Source organism: Rana temporaria, chromosome 1, assembly GCF_905171775.1.
Source record: "Rana temporaria chromosome 1, aRanTem1.1, whole genome shotgun sequence".
Taxonomy (NCBI): domain Eukaryota; kingdom Metazoa; phylum Chordata; class Amphibia; order Anura; family Ranidae; genus Rana; species Rana temporaria.
The window spans coordinates 235,762,993-235,777,659 of NC_053489.1; positions in this window are offsets into that span (position 1 = coordinate 235,762,993).

Below are 14,667 nucleotides of genomic sequence, written 5' to 3' on the forward strand. Positions count from 1 at the left end.
AACTACATTCCAACTGTTTTTAGAAACTGGTCATTGAAGCCACCCTTCAAATTTAGTAGTCAATGAGGAGGGTTGGAGCTGGCCAGGGCTTGACCTTTAAAGCTCTGATCACCATTTACCGAAGCTCTTTGACTTTTGGGGTTTCCAGGTTGCATGCAATCAAATAGCTCACACTACAGTGGGTACCTTGTAGGTGATGTTGTACCAAGGTGGTTGTATACTAACCTTCGGGAACCAGGAGGTACACTTTAAACACTACAAGGGCCTGTTTTATCCAACATTTGTTTGCTTCAAAAGTAGAGCTGCACGAATCTGGGAAAAATGAAAATCACAATTGTTTTGCTTAGATTGAAGATCACGATTCTCAAAAACGGCTGTCGGGCTATTAAAGGGGGTCATGTAAGGAGTGGACTTAAAATACCGGCAACCACTATCCATTATAATATAATTATGAATTTTACCACCACCTGTGTTGCTGATTTCTTCCCCTGGATGACAGGAGCAGCTCTGCAATGCATGCTGGGGCTTGTAGTCCCAGCCCAGATGCCCAGGATCCCATGGTGTTAATGGAGGTGCAGAGCATGTTGGGACTTCTATCACAGGCTGTAGTGAACATGCAGCACATGCTGGGAAATGCAGTTTTATCACAGGCTGGTGCAGCATATGCTGGAACATATAGTACCAGTCCAGCTACTCAGGACTCCGGGCTGTAATGGACATTTAAAGCATGATGGCAGTTGTAGTTCTATCACAGGCTATAGTGAAGCTGCACGGCATGCTGAGACTTGTAGTTCCAGCCAAACCACTCAGGACTCCAGGCTGCAATAGAAATGCAAAGCATGCTGGGACTTTTAGTTCTATCACAGGCTGCAATGAAAGTGCAGAGCATGCTGGGACTTGTAGTTCTAGCACAGGCTGCAAGAGAGGAGCAAGGCATGCCAGAGCTTCTAGTTCTATCACAGGCTGCAATGATTCTGCAGAGTACAATGGGACTTGTAGTTCTATCACAGGCTGCAAGAGAGGTGCAGAGCCTGCTGGGACTTGTAGTTCTAGCCCAGTCACCTAGGCTACAATGAAAGTGCAAAGCATTCATGCTGGGACTTGTAGTTCTATCACAGGCTGCAATAGAGGAGCAAGGCATGCTGGAGCTTCTAGTCCTATCACGGGCTGCAAGAGAGGTGCATGCTGGGACCTGTAGTCCCCCAGTGTAAACACACGCAGAAGGTCTCCCTGTGCCATTGGCAGCACACAGGTGTGTATGTCCCCATCACAGATGATACGAGCCACCCTCCAGCCCAGTGTCCGGGGCCCCTGCAACCCCGTGGGCCCCTCGGGTTTGCTTCGGTTGTCAACTTTGAACACACAGGGCTCCCCTCGTGAGGGCCGGTTACCCATGATGGCAGTACTTCTAAACATATAAAAAGTGTCAGACAAGCCGTGTACACTGCACAGGGTGGTAGATGGGAGCCGCTGTGGGGAGGCTCGACCCTGTCCCTGGATACCACACACATAGTGCCCCCTCCCCACCCCCACTGATAAGAAGCGACCTGTTGATTTCAGGGGGGAATCCAAAAGCAGTGGGTAGGATGTAGCTCATGTCGGTGGGAAGAGAGCTGTAGTCCCAAGCGGAAGGGGAGCGCCTCAGCCTGAAACTACAACTCCCAAGGTGAACTGCGCTCCCCAGCTCCTTATTCCCATATAAAGCATTCTAATTTTACGTTCACAGACACAGAAGCATCGCGGGTCATCCCGCAGGGAGATCGCGGGCGGGGAGAATCGAGATCGCGATTCTCTCCGCGATTAATTGTGCACCTCTACTTCAAAGTAGATCATGTGCAGGTTAAATGCTTTTGTCAATGCATCAAAATGATCTCAGAATGTCTGGAATTATGTCAAGCTGACGCCATCAACACCGGCCCTATTGGAGGTTTGGTATGTTTTGGGACTTTCAGTGAGGCAGTGGCTATAAATAAGCCAATGACTCCATCCCTGGTAGTTTGATGGAACAAGGAAGGGAGAAGGGACACTAGGAGGGAAAGGGGAGGATGTATATAACCCTGGATAACAAAATAATCTTGGGACTATGAGTGAGACGGCAGCCGGTAAGCTATGCCATGACCTCTAACCCTATTTAATGTAAAAAGGATAGCATATATGGGGAAAGGAAAAAGAGGAAAGGGCGGGGATAACCGGGAAGGCGGGAAGCGGGAATTGTGGGACTTTAAAATGAAACACACCACCGGAAAATGAATCAATTAATGAATTTACAAAGACATTTAATGGATACAGCAAAGCATACCAAGCAATAAGCATATATAACAATGGGTACTGTACAAATAATAATAGGCATGATTGGTAAATCATAAATTACATAGCATGAAGCATAAATAAACCTATGGTGTAACATCATATGCATTGCTGTGTCCAACTTGTTGTAATGATATACAATAAAAAAATATATAGACCAATGTCTGAAAAACATGATGGACATGCTGTTGGTTAGCAAGATATAAAATTCATTGATTCATGTTTCATGGAGGTAGAAAATACATAGTAAGATGTAGTTACTGTGACAGAACATCAATAAAAATCTCGACGCGTTTCGTGGATAATTTCCACTCATCAGGAGCAAGTATGGCCTGGGTATATCTGTGAATATAATAAAACAAGATGCGCTAAATGGTAATTTAGTACATGTATAAAAAACCTAGGGAGGGACAAAAGGTAGAGTCCCAACATCCTTACCTATGGGTAGATTAGTAGTATGATAGGATAAATTTTAGCCAATCAATGTTGGCAACTCAGAGCACCGTGGAAAACATAATCCCCGGGGGGAACTGAGGTGGTGGTACTGCGGCAGCAACATGGCCAAAAAACACTGGTAGCTGGACATTAGATAGAGCAAAGTCCCCAGTCGACAACCACGGTTGGGGTATGTATTGGGTGGTAACCCGTAAAATTCCTGTGGATATATTAAATAATAATGAGTGTTAATGAAGTGACAGGCGCCAGCTAATAGGTGAAAAGAAAAAAGTGACCATTAACCAAAGGAACAGTGTCCCAAGACAGAACACCTCATTGTAGTGACAAAGTGAAAGTAACACCAAGGTGAATGACTGGGGAAAAAAAGCCCGATAGTAAAATAATTGAGCTAGGATTGCTTAAAGCAAATAAGTACACCACCCCCAGAGAAGTGGTAGTCCCTATCGGGAATACCAGTGTATAGTGACATTGGGTAGAGATGACACTAGGGTGCGTGACTAGAGAAAGGGTAGAGTGTAAGACAGAAGCCTCAAGTTACCTGGAAGATGACCAACGGTCCGTACACGTGTAGTGAAAGCACCAAGCGCCCCATAAAATAGGCATGGTGAATAGTCCATAGAAGTGTGATCATAAGGGCCAGTCAGTGCGCCGCAGACCCACACCAACGTCACGCTGCGTACTATAGAAGGGAAGGCGTCCGCATGGAGGCGGCGGACGCTCTGAAAAGGACGTCCAGCCCTCCCTCGTGGTGCACGCTGATGGACTAGAAAAACACAGCGGTACGTGGCGTCAGGAGTGACGTCACTCGTACGGCGTGTGGGCGTGGCGTCGAAGCGCAGGGGGTACCCGCCCATGTCCTCATATCACGGCATGTGAAGGGAGAAGGGGGAGGACCCAGTGCGCGTCGCAGCTCCCGGGGATACATGGGTGAACCACAGGTGCCCCTACAAAACCCATCAAAGTGGGCTGTCCCAAAGGGATCAGAATTGCCTAAAAGGCAAAAGATGAATGTCACAGAAAACATTAAAAAGTATATATACAAAGGTGTGTGTGTTTCCATCCCTAAAACGATATTGGAGGTTTGGTATGTTTTGGGACTTTCAGTGAGGCAGTGGCTATATATAAGCCAATGACTCCATCCCTGGTAGTTTGATGGAACAAGGAAGGGAGAAGGGACACTAGGAGGGAAAGGGGAGGATGTATATAACCCTGGATAACAAAATAATCTTGGGACTATGAGTGAGACGGCAGCCGGTAAGCTATGCCATGACCTCTAACCCTATTTAATGTAAAAAGGATAGCATATATGGGGAAAGGAAAAAGAGGAAAGGGCGGGGATAACCGGGAAGGCGGGAAGCGGGAATTGTGGGACTTTAAAATGAAACACACCACCGGAAAATGAATCAATTAATGAATTTACAAAGACATTTAATGGATACAGCAAAGCATACCAAGCAATAAGCATATATAACAATGGGTACTGTACAAATAATAATAGGCATGATTGGTAAATCATAAATTACATAGCATGAAGCATAAATAAACCTATGGTGTAACATCATATGCATTGCTGTGTCCAACTTGTTGTAATGATATACAATAAAAAAAATATATAGACCAATGTCTGAAAAACATGATGGACATGCTGTTGGTTAGCAAGATATAAAATTCATTGATTCATGTTTCATGGAGGTAGAAAATACATAGTAAGATGTAGTTACTGTGACAGAACATCAATAAAAAGCTTGACGCATTTCGTGGATAATTTCCACTCATCAGGAGCAAGTATGGCCTGGGTATATCTGTGAATATAATAAAACAAGATGCGCTAAATGGTAATTTAGTACATGTATAAAAAACCTAGGGAGGGACAAAAGGTAGAGTCCCAACATCCTTACCTATGGGTAGATTAGTAGTATGATAGGATAAATTTTAGCCAATCAATGTTGGCAACTCAGAGCACCGTGGAAAACATAATCCCCGGGGGGAACTGAGGTGGTGGTACTGCGGCAGCAACATGGCCAAAAAACACTGGTAGCTGGACATTAGATAGAGCAAAGTCCCCAGTCGACAACCACGGTTGGGGTATGTATTGGGTGGTAACCCGTAAAATTCCTGTGGATATATTAAATAATAATGAGTGTTAATGAAGTGGCAGGCGCCAGCTAATAGGTGAAAAGAAAAAAGTGACCATTAACCAAAGGAACAGTGTCCCAAGACAGAACACCTCATTGTAGTGACAAAGTGAAAGTAACACCAAGGTGAATGACTGGGGAAAAAAAGCCCGATAGTAAAATAATTGAGCTAGGATTGCTTAAAGCAAATAAGTACACCACCCCCAGAGAAGTGGTAGTCCCTATCGGGAATACCAGTGTATAGTGACATTGGGTAGAGATGACACTAGGGTGCGTGACTAGAGAAAGGGTAGAGTGTAAGACAGAAGCCTCAAGTTACCTGGAAGATGACCAACGGTCCGTACACGTGTAGTGAAAGCACCAAGCGCCCCATAAAATAGGCATGGTGAATAGTCCATAGAAGTGTGATCATAAGGGCCAGTCAGTGCGCCGCAGACCCACACCAACGTCACGCTGCGTACTATAGAAGGGAAGGCGTCCGCATGGAGGCGGCGGACGCTCTGAAAAGGACGTCCAGCCCTCCCTCGTGGTGCACGCTGATGGACTAGAAAAACACAGCGGTACGTGGCGTCAGGAGTGACGTCACTCGTACGGCGTGTGGGCGTGGTGTCGACGCGCAGGGGGTACCCGCCCATATCCTCATATCACGGCATGTGAAGGGAGAAGGGGGAGGACCCAGTGCGCGTCGCAGCTCCCGGGGATACATGGGTGAACCACAGGTGCCCCTACAAAACCCATCAAAGTGGGCTGTCCCAAAGGGATCAGAATTGCCTAAAAGGCAAAAGATGAATGTCACAGAAAACATTAAAAAGTATATATACAAAGGTGTGTGTGTTTCCATCCCTAAAACGATATTGGAGGTTTGGTATGTTTTGGGACTTTCAGTGAGGCAGTGGCTATATATAAGCCAATGACTCCATCCCTGGTAGTTTGATGGAACAAGGAAGGGAGAAGGGACACTAGGAGGGAAAGGGGAGGATGTATATAACCCTGGATAACAAAATAATCTTGGGACTATGAGTGAGACGGCAGCCGGTAAGCTATGCCATGACCTCTAACCCTATTTAATGTAAAAAGGATAGCATATATGGGGAAAGGAAAAAGAGGAAAGGGCGGGGATAACCGGGAAGGCGGGAAGCGGGAATTGTGGGACTTTAAAATGAAACACACCACCGGAAAATGAATCAATTAATGAATTTACAAAGACATTTAATGAATACAGCAAAGCATACCAAGCAATAAGCATATATAACAATGGGTACTGTACAAATAATAATAGGCATGATTGGTAAATCATAAATTACATAGCATGAAGCATAAATAAACCTATGGTGTAACATCATATGCATTGCTGTGTCCAACTTGTTGTAATGATATACAATAAAAAAATATATAGACCAATGTCTGAAAAACATGATGGACATGCTGTTGGTTAGCAAGATATAAAATTCATTGATTCATGTTTCATGGAGGTAGAAAATACATAGTAAGATGTAGTTACTGTGACAGAACATCAATAAAAAGCTCGACGCGTTTCGTGGATAATTTCCACTCATCAGGAGCAAGTATGGCCTGGGTATATCTGTGAATATAATAAAACAAGATGCGCTAAATGGTAATTTAGTACATGTATAAAAAACCTAGGGAGGGACAAAAGGTAGAGTCCCAACATCCTTACCTATGGGTAGATTAGTAGTATGATAGGATAAATTTTAGCCAATCAATGTTGGCAACTCAGAGCACCGTGGAAAACATAATCCCCGGGGGGAACTGAGGTGGTGGTACTGCGGCAGCAACATGGCCAAAAAACACTGGTAGCTGGACATTAGATAGAGCAAAGTCCCCAGTCGACAACCACGGTTGGGGTATGTATTGGGTGGTAACCCGTAAAATTCCTGTGGATATATTAAATAATAATGAGTGTTAATGAAGTGGCAGGCGCCAGCTAATAGGTGAAAAGAAAAAAGTGACCATTAACCAAAGGAACAGTGTCCCAAGACAGAACACCTCATTGTAGTGACAAAGTGAAAGTAACACCAAGGTGAATGACTGGGGAAAAAAAGCCCGATAGTAAAATAATTGAGCTAGGATTGCTTAAAGCAAATAAGTACACCACCCCCAGAGAAGTGGTAGTCCCTATCGGGAATACCAGTGTATAGTGACATTGGGTAGAGATGACACTAGGGTGCGTGACTAGAGAAAGGGTAGAGTGTAAGACAGAAGCCTCAAGTTACCTGGAAGATGACCAACGGTCCGTACACGTGTAGTGAAAGCACCAAGCGCCCCATAAAATAGGCATGGTGAATAGTCCATAGAAGTGTGATCATAAGGGCCAGTCAGTGCGCCGCAGACCCACACCAACGTCACGCTGCGTACTATAGAAGGGAAGGCGTCCGCATGGAGGCGGCGGACGCTCTGAAAAGGACGTCCAGCCCTCCCTCGTGGTGAACGCTGATGGACTAGAAAAACACAGCGGTACGTGGCGTCAGGAGTGACGTCACTCGTACGGCGTGTGGGCGTGGCGTCGACACCATAGGTTTATTTATGCTTCATGCTATGTAATTTATGATTTACCAATCATGCCTATTATTATTTGTACAGTACCCATTGTTATATATGCTTATTGCTTGGTATGCTTTGCTGTATCCATTAAATGTCTTTGTAAATTCATTAATTGATTCATTTTCCGGTGGTGTGTTTCATTTTAAAGTCCCACAATTCCCGCTTCCCGCCTTCCCGGTTATCCCCGCCCTTTCCTCTTTTTCCTTTCCCCATATATGCTATCCTTTTTACATTAAATAGGGTTAGAGGTCATGGCATAGCTTACCGACGCGCACTGGGTCCTCCCCCTTCTCCCTTCACATGCCGTGATATGAGGACATGGGCGGGTACCCCCTGCGCGTCGACGCCGCGCCCACACGCCGTACGAGTGACGTCACTCCTGACGCCACGTACCGCTGTGTTTTTCTAGTCCATCAGCGTTCACCACGAGGGAGGGCTGGACGTCCTTTTCAGAGCGTCCGCCGCCTCCATGCGGACGCCTTCCCTTCTATAGTACGCAGCGTGACGTTGGTGTGGGTCTGCGGCGCACTGACTGGCCCTTATGATCACACTTCTATGGACTATTCACCATGCCTATTTTATGGGGCGCTTGGTGCTTTCACTACACGTGTACGGACCGTTGGTCATCTTCCAGGTAACTTGAGGCTTCTGTCTTACACTCTACCCTTTCTCTAGTCACGCACCCTAGTGTCATCTCTACCCAATGTCACTATACACTGGTATTCCCGATAGGGACTACCACTTCTCTGGGGGTGGTGTACTTATTTGCTTTAAGCAATCCTAGCTCAATTATTTTACTATCGGGCTTTTTTTCCCCAGTCATTCACCTTGGTGTTACTTTCACTTTGTCACTACAATGAGGTGTTCTGTCTTGGGACACTGTTCCTTTGGTTAATGGTCACTTTTTTCTTTTCACCTATTAGCTGGCGCCTGCCACTTCATTAACACTCATTATTATTTAATATATCCACAGGAATTTTACGGGTTACCACCCAATACATACCCCAACCGTGGTTGTCGACTGGGGACTTTGCTCTATCTAATGTCCAGCTACCAGTGTTTTTTGGCCATGTTGCTGCCGCAGTACCACCACCTCAGTTCCCCCCGGGGATTATGTTTTCCACGGTGCTCTGAGTTGCCAACATTGATTGGCTAAAATTTATCCTATCATACTACTAATCTACCCATAGGTAAGGATGTTGGGACTCTACCTTTTGTCCCTCCCTAGGTTTTTTATACATGTACTAAATTACCATTTAGCGCATCTTGTTTTATTATATTCACAGATATACCCAGGCCATACTTGCTCCTGATGAGTGGAAATTATCCACGAAACGCGTCAAGCTTTTTATTGATGTTCTGTCACAGTAACTACATCTTACTATGTATTTTCTACCTCCATGAAACATGAATCAATGAATTTTATATCTTGCTAACCAACAGCATGTCCATCATGTTTTTCAGACATTGGTCTATATATTTTTTTATTGTATATCATTACAACAAGTTGGACACAGCAATGCATATGATGTTACACCATAGGTTTATTTATGCTTCATGCTATGTAATTTATGATTTACCAATCATGCCTATTATTATTTGTACAGTACCCATTGTTATATATGCTTATTGCTTGGTATGCTTTGCTGTATCCATTAAATGTCTTTGTAAATTCATTAATTGATTCATTTTCCGGTGGTGTGTTTCATTTTAAAGTCCCACAATTCCCGCTTCCCGGTTATCCCCGCCCTTTCCTCTTTTTCCTTTCCCCATATATGCTATCCTTTTTACATTAAATAGGGTTAGAGGTCATGGCATAGCTTACCGGCTGCCGTCTCACTCATAGTCCCAAGATTATTTTGTTATCCAGGGTTATATACATCCTCCCCTTTCCCTCCTAGTGTCCCTTCTCCCTTCCTTGTTCCATCAAACACCGGCCCTAACCCTCCCTGTTCACTCCAACTTTCAAAATATTTTCCATGATTATTCTGGGTCAGACACTTAAAGGTAATAAAGGCTGAGTCACCCAGGTGGGGAACATTAGGTGCACCTAAAAATCCCCCCCCCCCCCCCAAAAAAAAAAACAAGTTTAATTGTCAAGAGGTCTTTGCATTCACCAAAATAAAAGACTATTATTCTGAAAATCTAATAAGCAGTTTTCAAGATTCTGTATATTGCAAACATTCAATTCTGTAACAAATAGTTTTTCAAACTGCTGTTCAAGTTAATGCTTGGTATCAAAATACTATGCCGTTTGTATGAGGAATCACCAGCAAACAAAGGACAAATAATTGGTAAAAAACATGTGAAATCCCCATCTTCCCCTTTCACTCAGTTTACAAGCTTCAATAGTTGCTGTGGGCATGCCAAAATAAACAGCTGGCTGAGCCAAGGCGCTCTAGTGGTGACGAAATCCTTCAAAAATCTCTGCTTTAGTTTGTCTGGGAAGTAATAAAGCCAGTCTAAAGAAATCATGGCATTTGTGCACAACTGTTGTTTCACAATATACAGTATGTTTCAATCATTACAAGTGGAAATCGGATGCAGACAATTCTCTCCACACACAATTTACTAAAGGAAAAAAATAGAACACGCTTTTAGAAGGAGCAAAGAAAACCCAAACTTCAGTAACTATACAATATTAAAAATGTTACATATTGAATGTATCTTGTTTAATACATGACTTGGCAGACAAAAAGTTAGGTTTCTCAATTTTTTTTTTTTTTTTTTTTAAAACTCCCTTCTACCTGCACCTAGCTAGCGGCATAGGAAAGAAGCACGTTATGGTTGCCAAAATACTCCAGAGTTAGAGGCCTACAAGAAATATTTTATTTTTTTAAAGATATCCCCATCAGCAGTCATGTCCTTAAAGGGGTTGTAAAGGTAAAAAAATGTTTTCCCTAAATAGCTTCCTTTACCTTAGTGCAGTCCTCCTTCACTTACCCCATCCCTCCATTTTGCTTTTAAATGTCCTTATTTCTTCTGAGAAATCCTCACTTCCTGTTCTGTCTAACTACACACAGTAATGCAAGGCTTTCTCCCTGGTGTGGAGGCCTCTTGAGGGGGGAGGGGGCGAGCAGGAGGGTCAGGACACTCTACTTTGCAGATAGAGAAAGGAGCTATGTGTTAGTGGGCGTCCTGACCCTCCTGCTCGCCCCCTCAAGAGGCTCTCCACATCAGGGAGAAAGCCTCCCATTACTGTGTGTAGTTAGACAGAAGAACAGGAAGTGAGGATTTCTCAGAAGAAATAAGGACATTTAAAAGCAAAATGGAAGGATGAGGTAAGTGAAGGAGGACTGCACTAAGGTAAAGGAAGCTATTTTTACCTTTACAACCCCTTTAAATCTTCTACATGGAAAAGTGAGGGAGCAAAGTAATAACTGTATACTTTGTTCTGACAACTATTATGAAGGGTCCTGGCACCCCAAATGCTTATTTTAGGAAAAGCAGATATTTGACTTTCTCCTAAGAAAAAAAAAAAGTCTGGAGCTGTCTAACTAGAACACAGGTTTGAACTCAGCTAGTAGTACCAATCATTATAACCTCAAAGTATAAAAGTGATAAGTCTTCAAACGGACCATCAATATGTCAGGTTGATGGAGACACCAAACCGTACAAAACTCCACTCTGAAGCACAAATTAAACTTGAGGGACTTCATAAAATACTGGAATACTGGGGATGTTAAATCCTGCCCCCTTTTTCTGCCCACAAGAGATCAAAATTATTGTTCATATACAAGCCAAATTGGTATCCAGTGCAATCCTTAAAGCGGGAGTTCACCCGAAAAACAATTTTTAACCTTAGATTGAGGCTCATTTTGTCAGAGGAATCAGGTGTTTTTTTTTTTAATCGAAGCCGTACTTACCGTTTTAGAGATAGATCTTCTCCGCCGCTTCCTGGTATGGTCTTCGGGACTGGGCGTTCCTATTTGATTGACAGGCTTCTGACGGTCGCATATATCGCGTCACGAGTAGCCGAAAAAAGCCGAACGTCGGTGCGGCTCTATACAGCGCCTGCGCACCGACGTTCGGCTACTTTCGGAAAATCGTGATGCGATGTACGCGACCGTCGGAAGCCTGTCAATCAAATAGGAACGCCCAGTCCCGCAGCCCACACCCGATTCCCCTTGACAAAATGAGCCTCAACCTAATGTTAAAAATGAAGTTTTTGGGTGAACCTCCACTTTAAACATGCTACCAAATCTGGGACTTATGCAGAGGAAGGTTTGACCTTAAAGTTATGTCCCTTTTATTCATTAATAGTATCTGAATTTTATAGCAGTCTCCTGTACAACTGAACTAAGCCTGGCAAGGAAAGACTTTTGCTTCCACTTCTAAACTGTTCAACCTGTAAGGCTATAGTTGTGCAAAATGGTGCTTCGGCAAAGGTTGAGGACCTGGCTGTTCTGACTGGGGACAGACCTAGATAATTAGACTGGCTGAACAGAATTACAAATCTTTTCCAAACTTCAGGTTTCCATATATATTTTTCTTACCTAGGAGTTCACCTGAAGTCTTGGTTATATTGGCCAACTGCAAACATTTGAATAGAGTGAAAAAATTTAGGTAAAGGCCCATACACACACATACACACACACACACACACACACACACACACACTAAGGAAAACGGAAGAAGTAACATTTCGTCCAAAAACAATCTGCCGATTTTCGAATCGTTAGTATGGTGCTTTCGACAGCCGATTCAGAATTTTCGGATGACTAAAACTATGTGCAGGCTATAAAAAAAAAAAAAATTAAATCGTACTTGAACACAACATCCGATTTTAAATTCGTACAGTTTTCGTCCGAAAATAAATAAAAAAATAAGAGCAAGCCTACGCATGCTCAGAAAAAAAAAAAAAAAAAAAAATAATGCAACACGACACCACTTCTGAAGTTGAATTCTGTCACACGAGAATTTTCGCATTAAAAGTAACTGCTTCACTTCGTAATGAGACGAGCATGCAAAGAAAAAAAAAAGATGAAAATCAATCCGATAATCTGATCGTGCGTACAAGGCTTTACTGCTGCCAGTCTGCAGCTTTAAAAAAAAATTTTTTTTCATAAACTCCCTTTGCTGATTTTTTTTTTTACCTATAGGCAAGTCTATAAATAAGACTTGCCTATAGATACAGGTGAAACTCAAAAAATTTGAATATCGTGCAAAAGTTCATTTATTTCACTAATGCAACTTAAAAGGTGAAACTAATATAATAGATAGACTCATTACATGCAAAGCAAGATTGTTCAAGCCATGATTTGTCATAATTGTGATGATTATGGCTTACAGCTCATGAAAATCCCAAATCCACAATCTCAGAAAATGTGAATATTACATGCAATCAATAAAACAAGGATTGTACATAGAATAATATCGGACCTCTGAAAAGTAGAAGCATGCATATGTACTCAGTACTTGGTTTGGGCCCCTTTTGCAGCAATTACTGCCTCATTGCGGCGTGGCATGGAAGCCATCAGCCTGTGGAACTCCTGAGGTGTTATGGATGACCAGGATGCTTCAACAGCGGCCTTCAGCTCTTCTGCATTGCAGTGTGTGCTTCTTCTCCATTCTTCCTCCATTCTCGTCTGGGTCCTTGGTTTCCAAATGAGATGAAAAATTTGCTCTCATCAGAAAAGAGGACTTTGGACCACTGAGCAACAGACCAGGTCTGTTTTTCTTAAGCCCAGGTAAGACACTTCTGACATTGTTTGTTGTTCAGGAGGCTTGACAAGAGGAATACGACATTTGAAGCCCATCTACAGAATCCGTCTGTGTGTGGTGGCTCTTGATGCACCGACTCCAGCCTCAGTCCACTCCTTGTGAAAGTCCAACACTTTTGAATGGCCTTTTCCTGATAATCCTCTCCAGGCTGCGGTCATCCCTGCTGCTTGTGCACCTTTTTCTTCCACATAACTTTCCATTAATGTGCTTTGATACAGCACTTTGGGAACATCAAACTTCTTTTGCAATGACCTTTTGAGGCTTTCCCTCCTTATGGATGGTGTCAATGATGGTTTTCTGCACAACTGTCAGGTCAGCAGTCTTTCCTATGATTGTGATTCCTACTGAACCAGACAGACCATTTAAAAGGCACAGGAACCATTTGCAGGTGTTATGGCTTAATTAGCCGATTAGAGTAGGACACTTTGAGCCTAGAATATTGCACCTTTTCACAATATTCCAATTTTCTGAGATTGTGGATTTGGGGCTTTCATGAGCTGTAAGCCATAATCATCACAATTATGACAAATCACGACTTGAACCATCTTGCTTTGCATATAATCTGTCTTTCATATTATTTTAACCTTTTAAGTCGCATTAGTGAAATAAATGAATTTTTGCACGATATTTTAATATTTCGAGTTTCACCTGTATAGTAAATATCTCCTAAAGGTGCACCTTGTGAAGCCACTGGTGATGTCACCAAAGCGTGCACTCTGAACGGCATACAGTGCCATTCCTTCAGAACCCTGTGCTATGAACAGCGACCCCCATGCACAGGAGTGACATTGACACCCCTCCATTCAAAGGAATGGAGCCCATTAATCCAAGGAAAGACCGGGTGACGATGGAAGCCCCGTCAGTAGTGACAGGATGCCGCTGGAGGGCTTTGTTTTAAAGTGGATGTAAACCCACTCCTATACCCAGTGAAGTGAACAGCCTCAGATGATACGCCGGGATGAAACAAATCTCCCTATATAAGTTTTACATGCATATCTGCGTCTTCAGCTTTATATATTCTTCATGTTCATGTTTTGTGTTAGAAAGTTTCTCTTCCTGTTCAGGACTGGAGTGGAATCTTGGCATACAGCCAGAACAGCCGATTGGAGGAAAGGCGCACACCCCCCCCTCCATATAGGCAGAGACTCTCAGAATCGGGCAGCTTTGTGCTAATCTATCTATAGCAACCTACTACAGCTCCTGCCTGAGAACTTGTCAGAAGTTATCAGGCAAATAACAGAACTACGGGACAGAAGAAACCCACGAGACATAGTGCTTTGGAGAGAGATAAGAAAACACTACATATATATGTGCCAGCTCAAATTGGCACAAAGGCACACTTTGTGTAAGAAGTTCAATAAATATCCTATTTTTTTCGCATTTAGTACACAAGGTAAACAAATCATACAAATGCCAAGAAAATGATTACGTTTAGCATTTTATTTTTTTTATAACATATGAAATATGTACAAAAAAAAGGAAA